The sequence below is a fragment of the Mustela erminea genome, chromosome 19 (assembly GCF_009829155.1).
Source record: "Mustela erminea isolate mMusErm1 chromosome 19, mMusErm1.Pri, whole genome shotgun sequence".
NCBI lineage: Eukaryota > Metazoa > Chordata > Mammalia > Carnivora > Mustelidae > Mustela > Mustela erminea.
Window position 1 is genome coordinate 28394354 of NC_045632.1, and position 17196 is coordinate 28411549.

Consider the following 17196-nt stretch of genomic DNA (forward strand, 5'->3'; position numbering starts at 1 on the left):
TTTATTTATTTGACAGACAGAGATCACAAGTAGGCAGAGAGGCAGGCAGAGAAAGAGGAAGGGAAGCAGGCTCCCCGCTGAGCAGAGAGCCCAATGCGGAGCTTGATCCCAGGACCCTGGGATCATAACCTGAGCTGAAGGCAGAGGCTTTAACCTACTGAGCCATCCAGGCGCTCCTAAAAGCTTTTATTTATTTATTTATTTATTTATTTAGAGAGAGCAGGAGCAGGGGGAGCGGTGAAGGGAGAGGAAGAAAGAGAATCTTAAACAGGCTCCACGCTCAGTGTGGAGCCCAACATGGGACTCCCACTCAGGACTCTGAGATCATGATCTGAGCTGAAATCAAGAGTAGGTTCTTAACTGACTGAGTGCCCAGGGCCCCAATGTTAATTTTTTTTCTAAATGAAAAAGATTGAAATACAAGTTAGAAAATAACTTGAAAAAAATGATGAAAATGTATCTATTAGAGCTATACCAACTAAGATTCCACACCAAGAGCATAGCTCTTAGATGCGCATCTACTCCTTGATGTTGTTCTAAGCCTTTCTCACTCACTCTTACCCTCAGGTGCTGAGCCCTGCTGGAGAGCTGTTATTCACATTTCTGCTCATTGGCCAAATATATTGTATCTAGCCAAATATAGTATTAAGATGTACTTATTATAACACATGCAGGGATGTTGGCTGCAAAGAAGCAATATAATGTTGATATTTTTCCACATGACAATTTCATAACATAGGAAACACAGAAACATGCTTATTCCCATTTTGAAGATGAGAAATGGATGCCCAGAGAAATGAGGTAGGTTGCCAGTTGGTGGTAGAGCCTAGACTCACATTCAGGTCTTCTGAATTTGAAACACAAGCTCTTTTTCATATGAATATGGGGAAGATGTCTTGACTGACTCTACTTTTAACCTTATAATGCCCTGTGTATTTTTAAACTAAACCCATAATCACAGCCCTCTCTCAATAAAGGATCTTAGTCATTTATACTTTAGTAAGAATTTGGACCTCTGGATCATATCTCCTAGGAAGATTTGTAGCTTTAGCTTGAATTCCAATGGTAAAATGGGAGATTTGTAGTTCAGGTCAGTTTGAATTATTTCAGGAAAACTAAAAAGATTCCAAGTAAGAAGATTTTCAAGTAAAGCTTGGAGATGGGAACCAGGGATCTGATGCTATCTGGTATCTCTTTGTCTCTCTTTGTTTTGTCTCTGTGTACATTAGGCTCCATTTCTCCCCCACCCCCCATGGTTGAAAACACGGTTACCAGTAGCTGTTTCCAGATTAACTGGGTCAATAGTCTATTCTCTGTCAGTTTCCCTGAGGAAGAAATGCCAGAGAAGGGCTCTGATTGCCTTGGGTTGGGTCACATATTTCATGGGCTGGGGATTGGGAGATTGATTCAACTTGGGTACCAAGTCTGCCCCCAGGGCCAAGAGGAGTTAGAGTTTGTGACAGCCAGGCCCCATTAGACCCTCAAGGTTAGCCAGGGAAGATAAGGTTCCTTGAATAAAGGGAGCTGCTTTTTCATGAGGGCTAGAAGTTTGTGTCTGTTACCTTTCTGTAACAGGCTTCTTGGGCATCCGCGAGGTGGAGTCAGAGTAGGGGAAGAGAGGTTGTGCTGAGGAAGAAAACTTCAGTTGCTCTGAGATCAAGCCACCATTGCCCACTAAGTATAGGGCAATGGTTCAGCTTCTCAGTCATTGGGTATTATCTTTTTCTTTAAGGGGAACTGTGATACCAGTTCCCCCCACCCCCCCAGAGTCCTGCCTCTGCTGTAATCTGAGTTTACCTCTTTGCTTCCTATCCCCTGGTGTGTTACCCCAGAGAGGGGGCTGGTCTCACTCCCTTCATTCCTAGCATAATGACATAACACCCAGCATAATGACTACTACTCTCTGCAAATGCCCCTCAGAGCTAGCTCACTGTGTGTGTGTGTGTGTGTGTGTGTGCATGCATACACATGTGTGTGTCTTTCTTTTCTCTGACCAGCCTGGGATGGAGGAAAAGGGTCTAGTGAACTCATTCCCCTCAGCAGAGATCATACACAGGTCCCAAATTGTTCCTAGCAGTGAAAAAATGAGTAAGAGCTTGAAACAGAAAACACCTCACAGAAGTTCCTGAGAGATAGAAACCCTGACTTATCCACTTTTTAAAAAAATTCCTGATTCCAGGACAGTCCTGGTACATAAAAGTCACCAGAAAATGAGAGCTGAATGGAAACTTTCGGTGTAGGGCAGAATCGAAAGTGAGCCCTGGAGACTCCTGCCTCCGGTATTTATGGTCTCCAGCTGAGTGTGGAAGGGCCTAGAGACTTGCTTCTAGCCCATGGGAAAGGTGATGAGATGAGCCCATGGCAAAGGTGATGAGATGTCCCTTCTGTGATTCAGTTACTTAAGACAGTAACTTCTGTCTTGCCAGCCAGTTACATTGCCTTCTTGGCTTGCGTGCTTTGAGGAAGCCTCTGGAGAGGCTCACATGCAAGAAACTGAGAGTAGCCTCCATCCAGCAACCCGCAAGGATGGAGGCTGTCAGCCCAGCAGCCCCTGAGCCATTGACTGTGCTAACAACACCCTGAGCTTCAAAGTGAATCCTTCCTCAGTGGAGTGTTCAGATGAGACCTCAACCCTGCCTCTCCCTTGATGGCAGCATTCAAGGGACCCTGAAGCAGAAGACCCAGGTAAGCTATGGTCAACACTCCTGACCCACAGAAACTATGAGATAATCAAATGTGTGTTCACTTAAACTGTTAAGTTTTAGGGGAATTTGTTACACAGCGATAGGTAGCTTATACAAGTATTATCCCAAACAGGGAACTTTCCAAGCCTGCTGCCTATCTCCAGATAGGCAAAGGAACCAATGCCTGTGCAGGGTACTTGCCTGGAGTTTTACACAGACTACCTCTTTTTATCCTTTTCCTGGCCCGGTGAAATGGAACACTCCTGTCTTTGGCCCATAGGTGAGGACACTGGGGACTGAAGAAGTCAAGTGGCTTATCCGAGGTCACGCAGCTCGCCTGCCTGGGATCTGAATCCATGTCTGCCTCCCTCCCAATGCTACATTCTAATCAGTAGGTCACATGGCTCTTCGAAAAGAGGGCCAGAAACCTCCGAAGTTTCTTCCTGCCTGTTGGGTATACTGTCAGATGGAAATAAATTCCCCAAGAGGATTTGTATGCTCATCTAAACAGGTAGGAATGGATGTTTGTGCACCCAGAGGATCAGAAGATAAGGCAAAACATGGAAATAGTTGCTATTTGCTGTTTACAGATCTCTGGAATGCCGGGAGGCTAAGTGGACGAAGAGAACCCGGGCAATGGCAGATGACCACTGCACGGGGTGGAAGAGGTCTGCCGTGGTGGAGCTGCAGGTTTTGTGACTCCTAGGCAGGGGTGGGGAGGGGGGTGGGCTTCTGACCTTGGCTGTGAGGGTATGCCTCTTGTGGCAGGAGCTAGTTGTTCCTCATAAGGTGATGCGGTCTTGTCTCTCTCATGCATCCTTATTGGCTAGAAAGGAAGAGGACAGTCTCAGGAGAAGACAAGGGTGGCTCTATACCTTGCTTAGTCCCACCCAATCCCTTCCTGCACCTGGGGGCCTCTGCCACTTCCCTTGTCATGTCCCTGCTCAAAAGTGTTTCATCGCTTCTCATTTCACTCAGAGTCAAAGCCAAATCCTTACCTTGGTTTCCAGGACCGATCTGGCCCCCACTGTCTCTCCAGCCCCACATCCTTCCCCCATCACTGAGGCTGGCCACACTGTCCTCCTCACTTGCTTCTGCCTCACAAGCTTGCTTCTGCCCCAGGACCTCAGCCTCTGCTCTTCTCTGTGCCTAGAGCACTCTCCCCTCAGCTCCTGGCCTGGATCCTGCCCTCACAGCATCGTGATTGCCCAGGGGGCTGCTTCAGAGAAGCTTCTGGACCAGTGACCCACGGCAGTGCCTCCTGACCCCTCACCCTGTGTGGCTCTGGCTCTGTTCATGGCACATGTGGGCCCCAACATCATGTTACATATTGGTCACATGTCTGTGTGTATGTTAGTCAACTGTCTCCCCCTTGGGACTCCCAGCTCCCTGAGGACAGGAGTGGGGCCCGCATCACTCACGGTTGTGTCCCGTGTACCTACCACAGAGCCAGGCTCAGCGCAGGCCCTCAAGAAGTATTTGTCAGATGAATGAATGAATGAAGAATTATACTGTTTTATGATGATGATTCCCTCCCACTTTCTTCTTTGAGGGTCTTTTGGCTGTGGACAGGAGGTGACAGGTGGCCTCCCAGGGAGTCTGAGGAGGGAAAGGAGAGAGGCAGTGAGGAAGGCTGGCCACTTGGCGGGGGGCGGGGGGGCATTCCCAGCAAATGGCCTCTATTCAGCTCTCTCAGGCCCAGGCCTATCTGCAGAGGACTTGTTGCCCAGCAGGTGGGAGACCATGGAAGGCCAGGCCCTCAGCAGCCCCCTTACTCTAAGATGTGCCAGTCTCCCACCACAGCCTGGTCTTTAGAACTTGGTGCCCCTATGGAGAGGGAGCCCTGGGACACAGCTGGAATCGAGTGTGGTCTCCCTTGGCCAACCCAAAGGACACTCTTCACAGGCCCTATGGGTGAAAGTGTCGGTTTACTGGGAACTGAGCCCATGATCCCATCAGGCTGAAAGCCTTGAATATTGGGGGCCTCCAACCCCCCCCCCCCCACGGCTCTGCTCTGTTCCTCAAAGCGTGTGGAATTCTCTGGGAAATGGGCAGAACCAACCCTGGGCACCTGTGTGGTTGGCATAAGGGTCAAGGACAGTGAAAAGGCTTCTGGCACAATGAAGGCCTTTTGGAGTAGGGAAGACCAGAAAGGAAGTGAGGAAAAGAGCTGGTTCTCTTGGATACCCCAGGGGGCACCCTGCCCTCCATGGGCGGGGAGGGAGAAAGGAGGCATCTCCCCAGCCCAGGCCCCAGCAGCTGCAGCAGGTGGCTTAGATGGGTGATATGGGCAGGCGGCCGACCTGGCATCAGCTTGTTAGTGTGTGTGGAGGGCCCCGAGGGGGCCAAGGCTGGTTCACTGGGCAGCTCTTTGGGGATGCAGTGGCCTGAGGTGATTCCCTGTGACAGGCTGTCGACAGTGCAGCTCGCAGGGTTGCTCCTGGTCACAGGTGTTGCTGCCCTAGCTGTCTGCCTCTGAGGGAACAAAAGGAAGGCCGCAGATGGCAGCTGTGCATGTGGGGGGCCTGTGCCTCCTCTCCCCTTTTTGCCTCAGAGCTGCCTGAGGTCCACGCCATGGTGCCCACTGCTGATAACCGGGAAAGCTATTTGGACTCCGACTCTGCCAGGATGGAAAAAAACCTCGGAGACCATGATCAATTAGGGAAGAGGCAACACAAGCACCTTCTCCTCACCCCCCACCCGCCTTGCCTTCTTCCTGTTTTCTTGAGTGCCCACTCTTGTGCCGAGTGTTGAAACGCAGTGAGAGCAAAACAGACCTGGTCTCGTCCGCGCGATGTTCACAGTCACACACTTAAAGGACAATCGCACACACACACACGTGGTTGAGCCTCGAGCAGCTTGGGTTTGCATCCACAGACCCACTGTGTGCGATTTTTTTCCCGGACAGCGTAGTACTGTAGAAGTATTTTCTCTTCCCTATGATTTTCTCCATAACATTCTTTTTTCTGACTTACTTGGTTGTAAGACACATATATAAAGGCACTTAGGAATCCGTGCTAATTCATCAATTTATGTTTATGTTACTGCTAAGGCTTCCCATCCATGGCAGGCCATTAGGGGTTACGTTTTGGGGGGACCCAAAAGCATTGGGGGGGGGTCAGCACCCCTAATTCCAGAGTGGTTCGAGAGTCAGCTGGATTTAACCGCTGTTGTTCTGAGTGTCAGGAGGGAACACAACAGGGTGGTGATAGGTTATGCTGTGATGAATAGACTGACACAGTCTCGGGGTTCAGAGCACCCCCGCCCGAGGAAACCCTACAGGGAGGCATCTTGGGTTGGGTGTCCTAGAAGCTGCTGGGGCAATCTGTTGAAGGGAGTCTGTTTGGGGCAACTGGAAAGAGCTGGAAGGAAGGGCGAGGAGCAGGGTAGGGCAGGGCAGAAGTAGAGGGAGGTCGGGGTCTCCGCCTAGCCCAGTCACAAGGAGCTGGTGTGGGGAGAAGGATGTGGAGTGGGAAGTCCTCCATGGAACAGTTCCCTGGGGGAGAGGGGCCAGGCTTTGGTAGCCAGGGTCAGGTGGAGAGGTCAGCGCAGTGGTTTTCCTGACCCCCACAGAGCCACTGTCATCTATGCAGGGCAATCTTCTGAAGAAGATGGCAGCTGTGGGCCCTCAGCAGCCAACACTGACAGCTGCTGGAGGTGGCATGTCCTGGGGACAGGTGAGCGGAGGGGGGCGTCAGCAGCATCCACTAGCCAGGCGGAAGGGGTCGGGGACCAGCCTATGCAAAGGCACGAAAACGTTGGGTGCATTGGGTGCGTTCAAAGAAGGGAGAAGCCCAGTTCTGGAGTAAGAGAAACGAGGGGGCACTGGGGGCAGCGTCCAGACATAAGGCTGGGCTGGGCAGAAACTCAGGAGGCATGGTGGAGACGTTTGATTTTATGTTGGGGTGCCGTGGAAGGCGGGGGATGTGGGCACATGACCAGGTTTGCATTTTGTCCAGAGGGCTTTGGCTTCTGAGTAGAGAAGGAATTGTGGGTTTAGGAGACAGGGCAGGGAGAGCAGTTAGGAGTTGACATTGGACTTCACGGGGGTGGTGGTGGGGCGGGGTGGTGGCGGCTTGGATTATGGGCAGGCAAGGGGCTGGTGCATTGGGATCATTTGGGAGTTACTTAGGAGGAAGAGTCTGAAGATGCCTGTGAGTGACCCAGGAGGAGATGCTGAGCAGGAAGTTGGGTGCCTGTGTCTGGGACTCAGACGGAAGGTTAGGTCTGTCTGAAAATAGACTTTGGTCTAAGGATGTCTTTGGGAACCACAGGAGTGAATCAGACCACCCAGGAGGAGACAACAGAGGGACCAGAGACGATAGAGCTTTGAGGACTTGTAATATCAAGGTCAGTGGATATCAAGGATGAGGAAGCAGGAAAGGAGATAGAGGAGCAACCCCGAGCAGGAGAAAGCCCAGGAGAGGGGGGCATGCCAGGAGGATGCTCTGGCTGAGGACATGGGTGGCGGGGAGTGAAGTGGCGCCAGACTGCAGGGGGCCATTCAGGGCTGGAAAGGGTGGATCAAACAAGTCGAATCACGAAGGTAAGAACGCTGAGGTGGGGATGCTGGGGGAGACCGTCAGCAGCTCAGACATGGTTGTGCAGGCTTGGGACATGGTCCACCATAAGTCCTGGAAACCCTGCTCTGGGAACAGAGAGCCACTGTGTGCTGTGGCTGTGAGCTTGCTTGGTGCCACCCAGATCTCTAAGTTCCTGGAGCTGTAAAAACCAGCCATGGGAGCTGGGCATGTCCCTTCAGCTCACTATTCGCAGCCATGAAAAGAGGATGAGGCTGCTTCCTTGAGCCTCAGTTGGTTCTGGGGAGCGACTTCTGATGTTCCGTCAGTGTCTGATCAGTTTCATTTTAAATATGTGCATATATTTTAGGTTTTTCTTCATTCAGCGATTTAACTTGAGGCTTATTTATTTCTTAAATTTATTTTATTTCTTTAACATGTGTTAACATGTTAAAGATAAAGTTGAAAATACAGGTAGGCATAAGGAAGAAATTTTAAATAGCTTATAGTCCAGCCACTTATTGTATCATTTTGGACTCTGTTCCTCCAGATATTTTCCAACCTGTTTTTCAGATTAGAGTTTGGTAGTGATTCTTATCTCCTTGTCTCGGAGGCACATTCACGATGCTCTGTTACTGTGTATTCTAGAACCTTGCTACTCAAAGTGTGGTCCACGGATCAGCTGCATTGTTGGTACCCGGGAGCGTGGGAGAAATGCAGAATCTCGGGCTCCACCTCAGAACCACGGAATCAGAACCTACATTTTTAACACGATCCGTGGCAATTCATATATATGCACTAAAGTTCGAAAATCACTGTTGTAGAACATTGGTTTATACCTAGCCTTTATTTTTTTTTTGGACAAGAAATAGGAAGCCTTTAGTTTAGAACCATTAGACCCCAAAGGAGAGCTTTGACAAACCAGATATACACCTGTGTTGATGTTTTGACTCAAAAGCTCAATAGGGACACCTGTGTGGCTTAGTTGGTTGAGACTCTGACTCTTATTTTTGGCTCAAGTGGTGATCTTAGTGTTGTGAGATAGAGCCCCACGTCGGGCTCAGCACCCAGCAGGAAGTCTGCTTGGGATCTCTTTCCCTCCTCTCCCTCCGCCCGCCCTCTGGTCACATGATCTATAAATAAATAAATAAATAAAATGTTTAAAAAATAAAGGCAGCTCAATAGGGTGAAAAGATCTGAAGATTTGAGGGACTTTTTCACTTATCCCAATTATTAAGAAAAAATTTTAACTCAAAAAAAACTGTAATGAAACCCCCCATTTGCAATTATATGCTATATATATTGTAGATAACCATTTTTTAAAAGATAATTTTTATTTTTATTTTTTAAAGATTTTATATTTATTCGACAGAGATCACAAGTAGGCAGAGAGGCAGGCAGAGAGAGGAGGCAGCAGGCTCCCTGCTGAGCAGAGAGCCCGATGCAGGGCTCGATCATAGGATCCTGGGATCATGACCTGAGCCGAAGGCAGAGGCTTTAACCCGCTGAGCCACCCAGGCGCCCCCTAAAAAATAATTTTTAAAGGAAGCTTTAGGGTCACAGAAAATGAGGGGAAGGTACAGAGATTTCCTCTACACCCCATGCCCTGACATAGACACAGCCTTCTCCATTATTGATATCCCCAACTGGAGTGTGACACATCATAATTACCCAGTTCGTAGTTGACATTAGGGTTCCCTGTGGGTCCTGTATATTCTCTGGGTTTAGACAAGTATAATAACATGTACCCATTATTACATTATCATACAGAGTATTTTTACTGCCCTGAAGATTCTTCTGCGCTCCATCTACTCAGCTCTCCCTAACCAACCCCCTCCCTACAACCCCTGGCAACCCCTGGTCTTTTTAGTGTCTCCATAGTTTTGCCTTCTCCAAGATGTCATATGGTTGGATGGGATGTAGCCTTTTCAGATGGGCTTCTTTCACTTAGCAACATGCATTTAAGATTCTTTCACATCTTTTCAGGGCCTGGTAGCTCATTTCTTTTTAGCGCTGGATACTATTCCATTGTCTAGATCACCACAGTAGATTTATCCATTTCTCTACTGAAGATCATCTTGGTTGCTTCCAAGGTTGCATAAACATGGATAAAGTTGCTATAAACATCCGTGTGCAAGTTTGGGTGTGGACATAAGCTTTCAACGCCTTTGGATAAATACCAAGAAGCACGAATGCTGGATTGGATGGCAAGAGTATGTTTATTTTGTAACAAGCTGCCAAACTGTCTTCCAAAGTAGCCAAACTATTTTGCATTCCTACCAGCTGTGAATGAGAGTTCCTGTTGCTCCGTATCCTCACCAGCTGTTGGTGGTGTCAGTGTTCTGGAGTTTGGCCATTCTAATAAGCGTGAAGTGATAGCTGACAGTTATTTTAGTTTGCATTTCCCTGATGGCATATGATATGGGACATCTTTTCATATATTTACTTGCCATCCATATGTCTTCTTTGGTGAAGTGTCTGCTAAGGTCTTTGACCCATTTTTAAATTAGATTGTTTTCCTTCTTTTGTTTTAATTTAAAAAATTTAAATTTTTTTAAAAGAGTTTATTTCAGATTGTTTTCTTATAGTTGAATTTTAAGAGTTTTTTTATGGTATATTTTGAATAGCTGTCCTTTATCAGATATGTCTTTAGCAAATATTTCCTCCCATCTTCTCATTCTCTTTACTATGATTCACAGATCTGAAGATTTTAATCTTAATGAGGTTCAGCTTATCGATTATTTCTCTCATGAATTTGTTTGCCTTTTGTATTGTATCTGAAAAGTCAGTGCTATACCCAAGGTCATAGATTTTCTCCCATGTTATCTTCCAGGAGTTTTATACTTTTTTATTTTACATTTAGGTCTCTAAGTTAATTTTTGAGAAGGGTTTAAGGTCTGTGTTCTGATTTTTTTTTTTTAACATGTAGATGTTCTGTTGTTCCAGCGCCATAAGTTGAAAAGACTAATTTTTCCCCATTATGTTGCTTTTATTCCTTTATCAAAGATCTGTTAACTATATTTATGTGGGTCTATTTCTGGGCTGTTTATTCTACTCCATTGATCTATTTGTCTACTTTTTTTTTTTTTTTTTTTTTTGCTTATACCACATTGCCTTTTTAAAAAAATTATTATTATTTTATAATGTATTATTAGCCCCAGGGGTACAGGTCTGTGAATCACCAGGTTTACACACTTCACAGCACTCACCATAGCACATACCTTCCCCAATGTCCATAACCCCACCACCCTCTCCCTTCCCCCCTCCCCCCAGCAACCCTCAGTTTGTTTTGTGAGATTAAGAGTCTCTTATGGTTTATCTCCCTCCTGATCCCATCTTGTTTCATTTATTCTTTTCCAATCCCCTAAACCCCCCACCATTGCATCTCAACTTCCTCATATCAGGGAGATCATATGATAATTGTCTTTCTCTGATTGACTTATTTTGCTGAGTATAACACCCTCTAGTTCCATCCACGTCATTGCAAATGGCAAGGTTTCATTTCTTTTGACGTCTGATATATATATATATATATATATATATATATATATATATATATCTCACATCTTCTTTATCCATTCATCTGTTGATGAACATATAGGTTCTTTCCATAGTTTGGCTATTGTGGACATTGCTGCTATAAACATTTGGGTTCAGGTGCCCCTTCGGATCACTACATTTGTATCTTCAGGGTAAATACCCAGTAGTGCAATTGATGGGTCATAGGGTAGCTTTATTTTCAACTTTTTGAGGCACCTCCATGCTGTTTTCCAGAGTGGTTGCACCAGCTTGCATTCCCACCAACAGTGTAGAAGGGTTCCTCTTTCTCCACATCCTCACCAGCATCTGTCATTTCCTGACTTGTTAATTTTAACCATTCTTACTGGTGTGAGGTGGTATCTCATTGTGGTTTGATTTGTATTTCCCTGATGCCGAGTGATGTGGAACACTTTTTCATGTGTCTGTTGGCCATCTGGATGTCTTCTTTGCCAGATGCCTGTTCATGTCTTCTGCCCATTTCTTGATTGGATTATTTGTTCTTTGGGTGTTGAGTTTGCTAAGTTCTTTATAGATTTTGGATACTAGCCCTTTATCTGATATGTCATTTGCAAATAACTTCTCCCATTCTGTCAGTGGTCTTTTGGTTTTGTTAACTGTTTCCTTTGCTGTGCAAAAGCTTTTGATCTTGATGAAGTCCCAATAGTTCATTTTTGTCCTTGCTTTCCTTGCCCTTGGTGATGTTTCTAGGAAGTTGCTGTGACTGAGGTTGAAGATGTTGCTGCTTGTGTTTTCCCCAAGGATTTTGATGGATTCCTTTCTCACACTGAGGTCCTCCATCCATTTTGAGTTTATTTTCATGTGTGGTGTAAGGAAATGGTCCAGTTTCATTTTTCTGCATGTGGCTGTCCAATTTTCCCAATACCATTTGTTGAAGAGACGGTCTTTTTTCCATTGGACCTTCTTTCCTGCTTTGTCGAAGATTAGTTGACTGTAGAGTTGAGGTTCTATTTCTGGGCTCTCTATTCTGTTCCACTGATCTATGTGTCTGTTTTTGTATACCACACTGTCTTAATTACTCTAGCTTTATTGTAAGTTTTGGAGTAGAATAGTGTCAGTCCTCCAAATTTGTTTTCCTTCAGTATTGTGTTGGCTATTCTGGGTCTTTTTCCTCTCCATATAAGCTTTAGAATCAGTTTGTCTATATCCACAAAATAACTTTCTGGAATTTTGATTTAGATTGCATTGAATCTGTAGATCAAATTCAGAAGAAATGACATCATGACAATATTGAATCTTCCTATCTTCCTATCAGTGACTGTGGAACAACTCCGCTTATTTAGTTCTTTAATTCCCTTCATCAGAGTTTTGTAGTTTTTCTCATGTAGATCTTACACATACTTTGCTAAATTTATACCTAAACATTTCAATTTTTGGATGTTAATATAAATGGTATTGTTTTTAATTTCAAATTCCACTGGTTCATTGATAGTTTATAGGAAAATATTTGGCTTTCGTTTATTAACTCTGTATCCTGCAAACTTGCACTTATTATTCCAGTTTTTTTTTTTTTTTTGGTTGTGGTTGATTCTTTCAGATTTTCTACACAGATGATCATGTAATCTGTGAACAAAGACATTTTTTTCTTTCTCAATCTGCATTTTCTTTTTTTAGAAAAGTATTTTATTTATTTGTTTGACACAGAGGGAGTGAGCTACGAGCAGGGGTAGGAGCAGGCGGAGGGAGAGGGAGAGGGGGAAACAGGCTTCCTGCTGAGCAGGGAGTCCAATTTGGGGCTTGATCCCAGGACCCTGGGACCATAACCTGAGCTGAAGGCAGACACTTAACAACTGAGCCACCCAGGTGCCCCCCAATCTGTATTTTCTTTTCTGTTCTTACTGCGCTGCCTAGAACTTCCAGCATGATGTTAAAAAGGAGTGATGAGAAGGAACATCCTTGCCTTGTACCTGGTCTTAGAGGGACTGCTTTGTGGTTCTCACCACTAAGGATGCTATTAGCTAGTTGTAGGCTTTTTGGTGTATTCTTTATCAAGACGAAGAAGTATTCCCCTATTCTTACTTTCCCCAGAGGGCTTTTTTTTTTTAAATCATGAATGAATTTTGAATTTTGTCAAATGCTTTTCTGCTTCTACTGAATATTATTTTTGCTCTTTAGCCCACTAAGGCAATAAACTACATTAAGTGATTTTTGATTTTTTAAATTAATATTACTTACTTATTTGTTTATTTATTTGATATTGAGAGAGAGAGAGAGGGAGAGAGAGAGAATAAGCATGGGAAGTGGCAGGCAGAGGGAGAGAGAGAAGTTTTCTCGCAGAACAGGGAGCCCAATGAGGGGCTCGATACCAGGGCCCTAGATCATGACTTGAGCTGAAGGCAGCCACTTAAACTGACTGACCACCCAGGAGCCCTGTGATTTTTTGGTTGTTAAACTAGCCTTGTAACCTTGAATAAATTCCACCAAATTGTAAAGTATTATTCTTTTATACATTATTGTATTTGCTTAGGTAATATTTTTGTTGAGGATTTTTAAAAAATCTTTGTTCATGAGAGATATTGGTCTATAGTTTTCTTCTCTTGTAATGTCTTTGGTTTAGAGTATTAGAGTAATGCTGGCCTCATAGAACGAGTTAGGAAGTAGTTCCTTTACTTCTCTCTCTGATGGAGTATAGAGAATTCATACAATTTTTTTTCTTAAATGTTTGATAGGTTTCACCAGTGAACCCATCTGGGACTGATACTTTCTCTTTTGGAAGGATATTAGTTTATTTATTTTCTTTAATAGATAAGGGATTATTCATATCATCTATTTCTTCTTGTGTGAGTTTGGCAAATTGTGTCTTTCAAGGAATTTGTCTATTTAATCTAGGTATCAAATTTGTAGGGTTAGAGTGGTTGACAGTATTCCTTTATTATCCTTTTAATGCCCATAGGATCTGTAGTGATGTCCTCTTTTTCATTTATGTCATTAGTAATTTATGTCCTTGCTCTTTTTTCCTTAGCCTAGCTAGAGGTTTATTGCTTTTATTGATCTTTTCAAAGAACTAACTTTTGTTTTCATTGATTTTCTTTATTGATTTCCTACATAACCAATTTTTATACCTTGGAAACAAATACATCAAAATTTGGGTCTTCATTGATCCTAAAAAGTAAATGTTAAACTTTTAACTGAAAAGATAAAATACATTTTTCACTAACAAGATGCTGTTTTTGTTTCTTTTATACAGTAGTTCTGCTTATGACTTCTTTTGAGATGCGAAGTTGTTAAAGATCTTTGAAAACCACTCAATGATATCATCTCTAGGGCCCTTCCATGGCTCTGTGATTCAGTTAGATAAAATACTTTTGTGATCAGATGTTTTAAAATATCTATCTCTTAGTAAACCATATAAAGTCATACATATTCGTCAAGTTTGGGTGTGTGGTTGGATAAAGTCATCTAGAATACAATACAGGGTAAGAGCACAGCACTAGAATTCAGGATGTCTGATTCTCACCCTTCTATAGTCAGAATACTTTTGTCTGGAAGTACCTGAAAACCACCTCTGATGAGGCTGAGCTTCAGGTAATGCTACATCCAGGAACCCAAATGATGTCACAAGATTCAGGCTTTCTCTGTCTTTTGGCTCTGGTTCCTCTGCACTTGTCCTATTTTCAGACAGGCTCTAATGGTCCCCAGCAGCTCCAGGCTCACATCCTCATAGATCCATTTCAGAGAAAAGAGACTGTTTCTTTCCCCAGTGGTCTAACAGAAAGTCATGGGGTTATTTGATCAAGCTAATTTAGATCTTGTGCCCATTCTGAATCAATCACCACGAAAGGGTGAGATGTGGGGTTGGCTATGATAGTGGTAGAATTCAATGACAAGCTAATTCTTATCTAGCCCTGGATTCTGAGTAGGAGCCTGGTGCCACCTAAACCACGTGGCCTTAGCTGAGGTCTCTAAGAAATGGTAAGATGCTGTTACCACAGGATTGGAGAATAAATGCTGGGGAGGGAAAGCAATTCAGCAGAAGCAAAAACAGTTTCTAAACTCTGCTTTCTACCTGCCTTGAGGGGATTTTCAGTTATGAGGGCTGATGAGAGAAGGATGTGTACAGCAGGGAGGACTAGGAACTGTTCTGAGATGGATGGAGCCTAGAGGCACATTGCTGTGTGAACTTGGCCGGCAGGCAATACCTGGTTGAATGAAAACACACAGTATTTAACAAACACAACAGGATTGGCAAAATGTGAACTCTTGCCCCTTGTGAGACTGGCCACCAATAAAGAGCTAGTAGAGAGACTCTGACTAATCACATTCTGGTTGGCCTGGTTGACTCTCACCCTGCTCATCCGAGAGGCAAATGTGCCCATTTGCTGGGGTAAATGCCATGGGGGAAGCTCTTTCTGCTTCTTTCTCTGCTGTGATCTTGCCTTTCAGAGGCCGGTAGGGATCAGACTTGGAACTGCTGACATTGTTAGCCCCAGGAGAAAATTTGTGAGGCTCAGCCGGATCTATTTATGTCAAATTTTACAATGTCATGGAGTTATTCACACTTGGAACTGCTGATATTATGTTGTCATTGTTTAACCCTCCCTGTAGGTAATTTGGAAGGTACTGATTGATGAATGGCCATCTCTTTCTGGTTCCTGAGGCAGAAAAAGGAAAAACAAAAGTTTCCCCTTTATTCAGGAGGGAAAACCTTGGATTGGGGTGGGGGCGATGCAGCCTTCTTCATCTCTGCCCGTTCAGCTTTCCCCTGGGGTAAAGTCCCCTCCTCAAAGCCTTTCTAGATGCCCCCATTAGGAGGAAATAGCCACTCATCTGTGTGCCCTTGACATTGACTAAATGAGAACCGACACGTCTTCCAGCTTCCATTCTGCGCCACTCTCAATCCACTCTCCCCATTACAGCCAGAGGGACCTTTACGAATGTAGATGAGCTTAGACTGCTCCATTGTCTTGTTCGCAACCCTTCGCCTAAGGTGGTCTCCCTTGACACTCAGATAAAACCTGAGCTTTGGTCCTGACTCAGGCCCTCCTCTCTGATTCATCCTGCACCATGACTCCCTTTGACTCATTACACTCCAGAAATAATTTTCCCAATTTGAGTCATTTGAAGAGCAGAAAACTACTCTTCTACCATGCAGGACCTCCATAAAGGCTGCTTGTTCCCTTATTCTGGAATGCTCTTCTCAAACTCTTCATATGGTGGGCTCCTTCTCACCTATTACCACCCCAGAAAGGTTAACTCCCCAAACCTTGCTTAAATGAATCTCCTTCTCGTTTCTTCCACAGCATTTTATACCTTTCCCTTTTCCTTTAAATGTCACATTTGCAATGACATGTTTATCATCAGTCTCCTCATTAGACTGAGAGCTTCATGAAGGCAAGAGCTGCGTCTATTTTTCTCTTTTGTTTACTGCCAAATCCTCTGCACTTGGCCCTTAGCACACACATACACATTTTTTATTAGATGGGTGATGTTCTCACTTACGGTAGGCAAGACTTACTTCTGTGTTCTTTCTGGCCAAGACTGATTTCTTTTGCCAGGAGGGGAGTAGGCATAGAGGGTGGTGTCACTCTCACCTCCGGCACCCTCAAAGCTTAGCATGGTGTTTAGCCCACAATAGGGCCCAATGAGGGTTGCTGAATGAATCCACAGTACATGTACTCTTTCTCTCTCTCCTAACTACACAACCAGCCAGTCCTGGAAGAGGCATAGTGACCTACAGGACAAGACTTCAGAGTTGTCAAGCTACTACAAATCTAAAACTCTCTCCTGCTGCTGGGTTGTGGCCCCCAAGTTTCTACCACAATAGAGCCAGGAAAGGCTTCAAGAATCATCTTCCAAGATGCAGCACATTTGGACAGCCGCTGAGCCCCTGCTCTCACTTCGAGAGATATTCATTAAGCAGAATAGTGATTGTGTGAGGTCTGTGGGGGCTTCAGACAAGAAAAAGACACAGCCCCTAACCTCAGGAGGCTCAGAGTTTAGTAGAATAGTTGCATAGCTTGACCCTTTCTAGTCCTATGGCTTTGGACCCATTACTTCTCCAAAGCTTTGGTTTCCTCACCTCTAAAATGAGGTTAAGATTGTACCAACATCATTGCTGCTAATTCGGTGAGTTGATGCATTGGTAGGTGCTGAGGACAGGTGGGGCTGAAGAAGGTTTGGCAGTGAGGATAGCAGTAGGTATCTGCTATGCTCAGGCTGGGCCTGGAGTCATCTACCTGCAGCCTTCTGACCACCTCCTGTTTACCATCATCTCTAGGCAAGGCTGCCCTCTGGTGGTAATTATGCAGAATGACCACCCGGCTTCAGCCCCTGCCTCTGCGGCTTCCATCCCAACCACCATCCAGGTTTTGGCCTTTTGCTTGCCGGGTCCGTGGATATTTCCCAGACCTTCCCCTTTGCTAGGTTCCCAAGGCTGCCCTTCCTGGTCAACAGGGTTCTCAGGTTGCCAGAGAGCTAAGAGACAAGTCAGGACA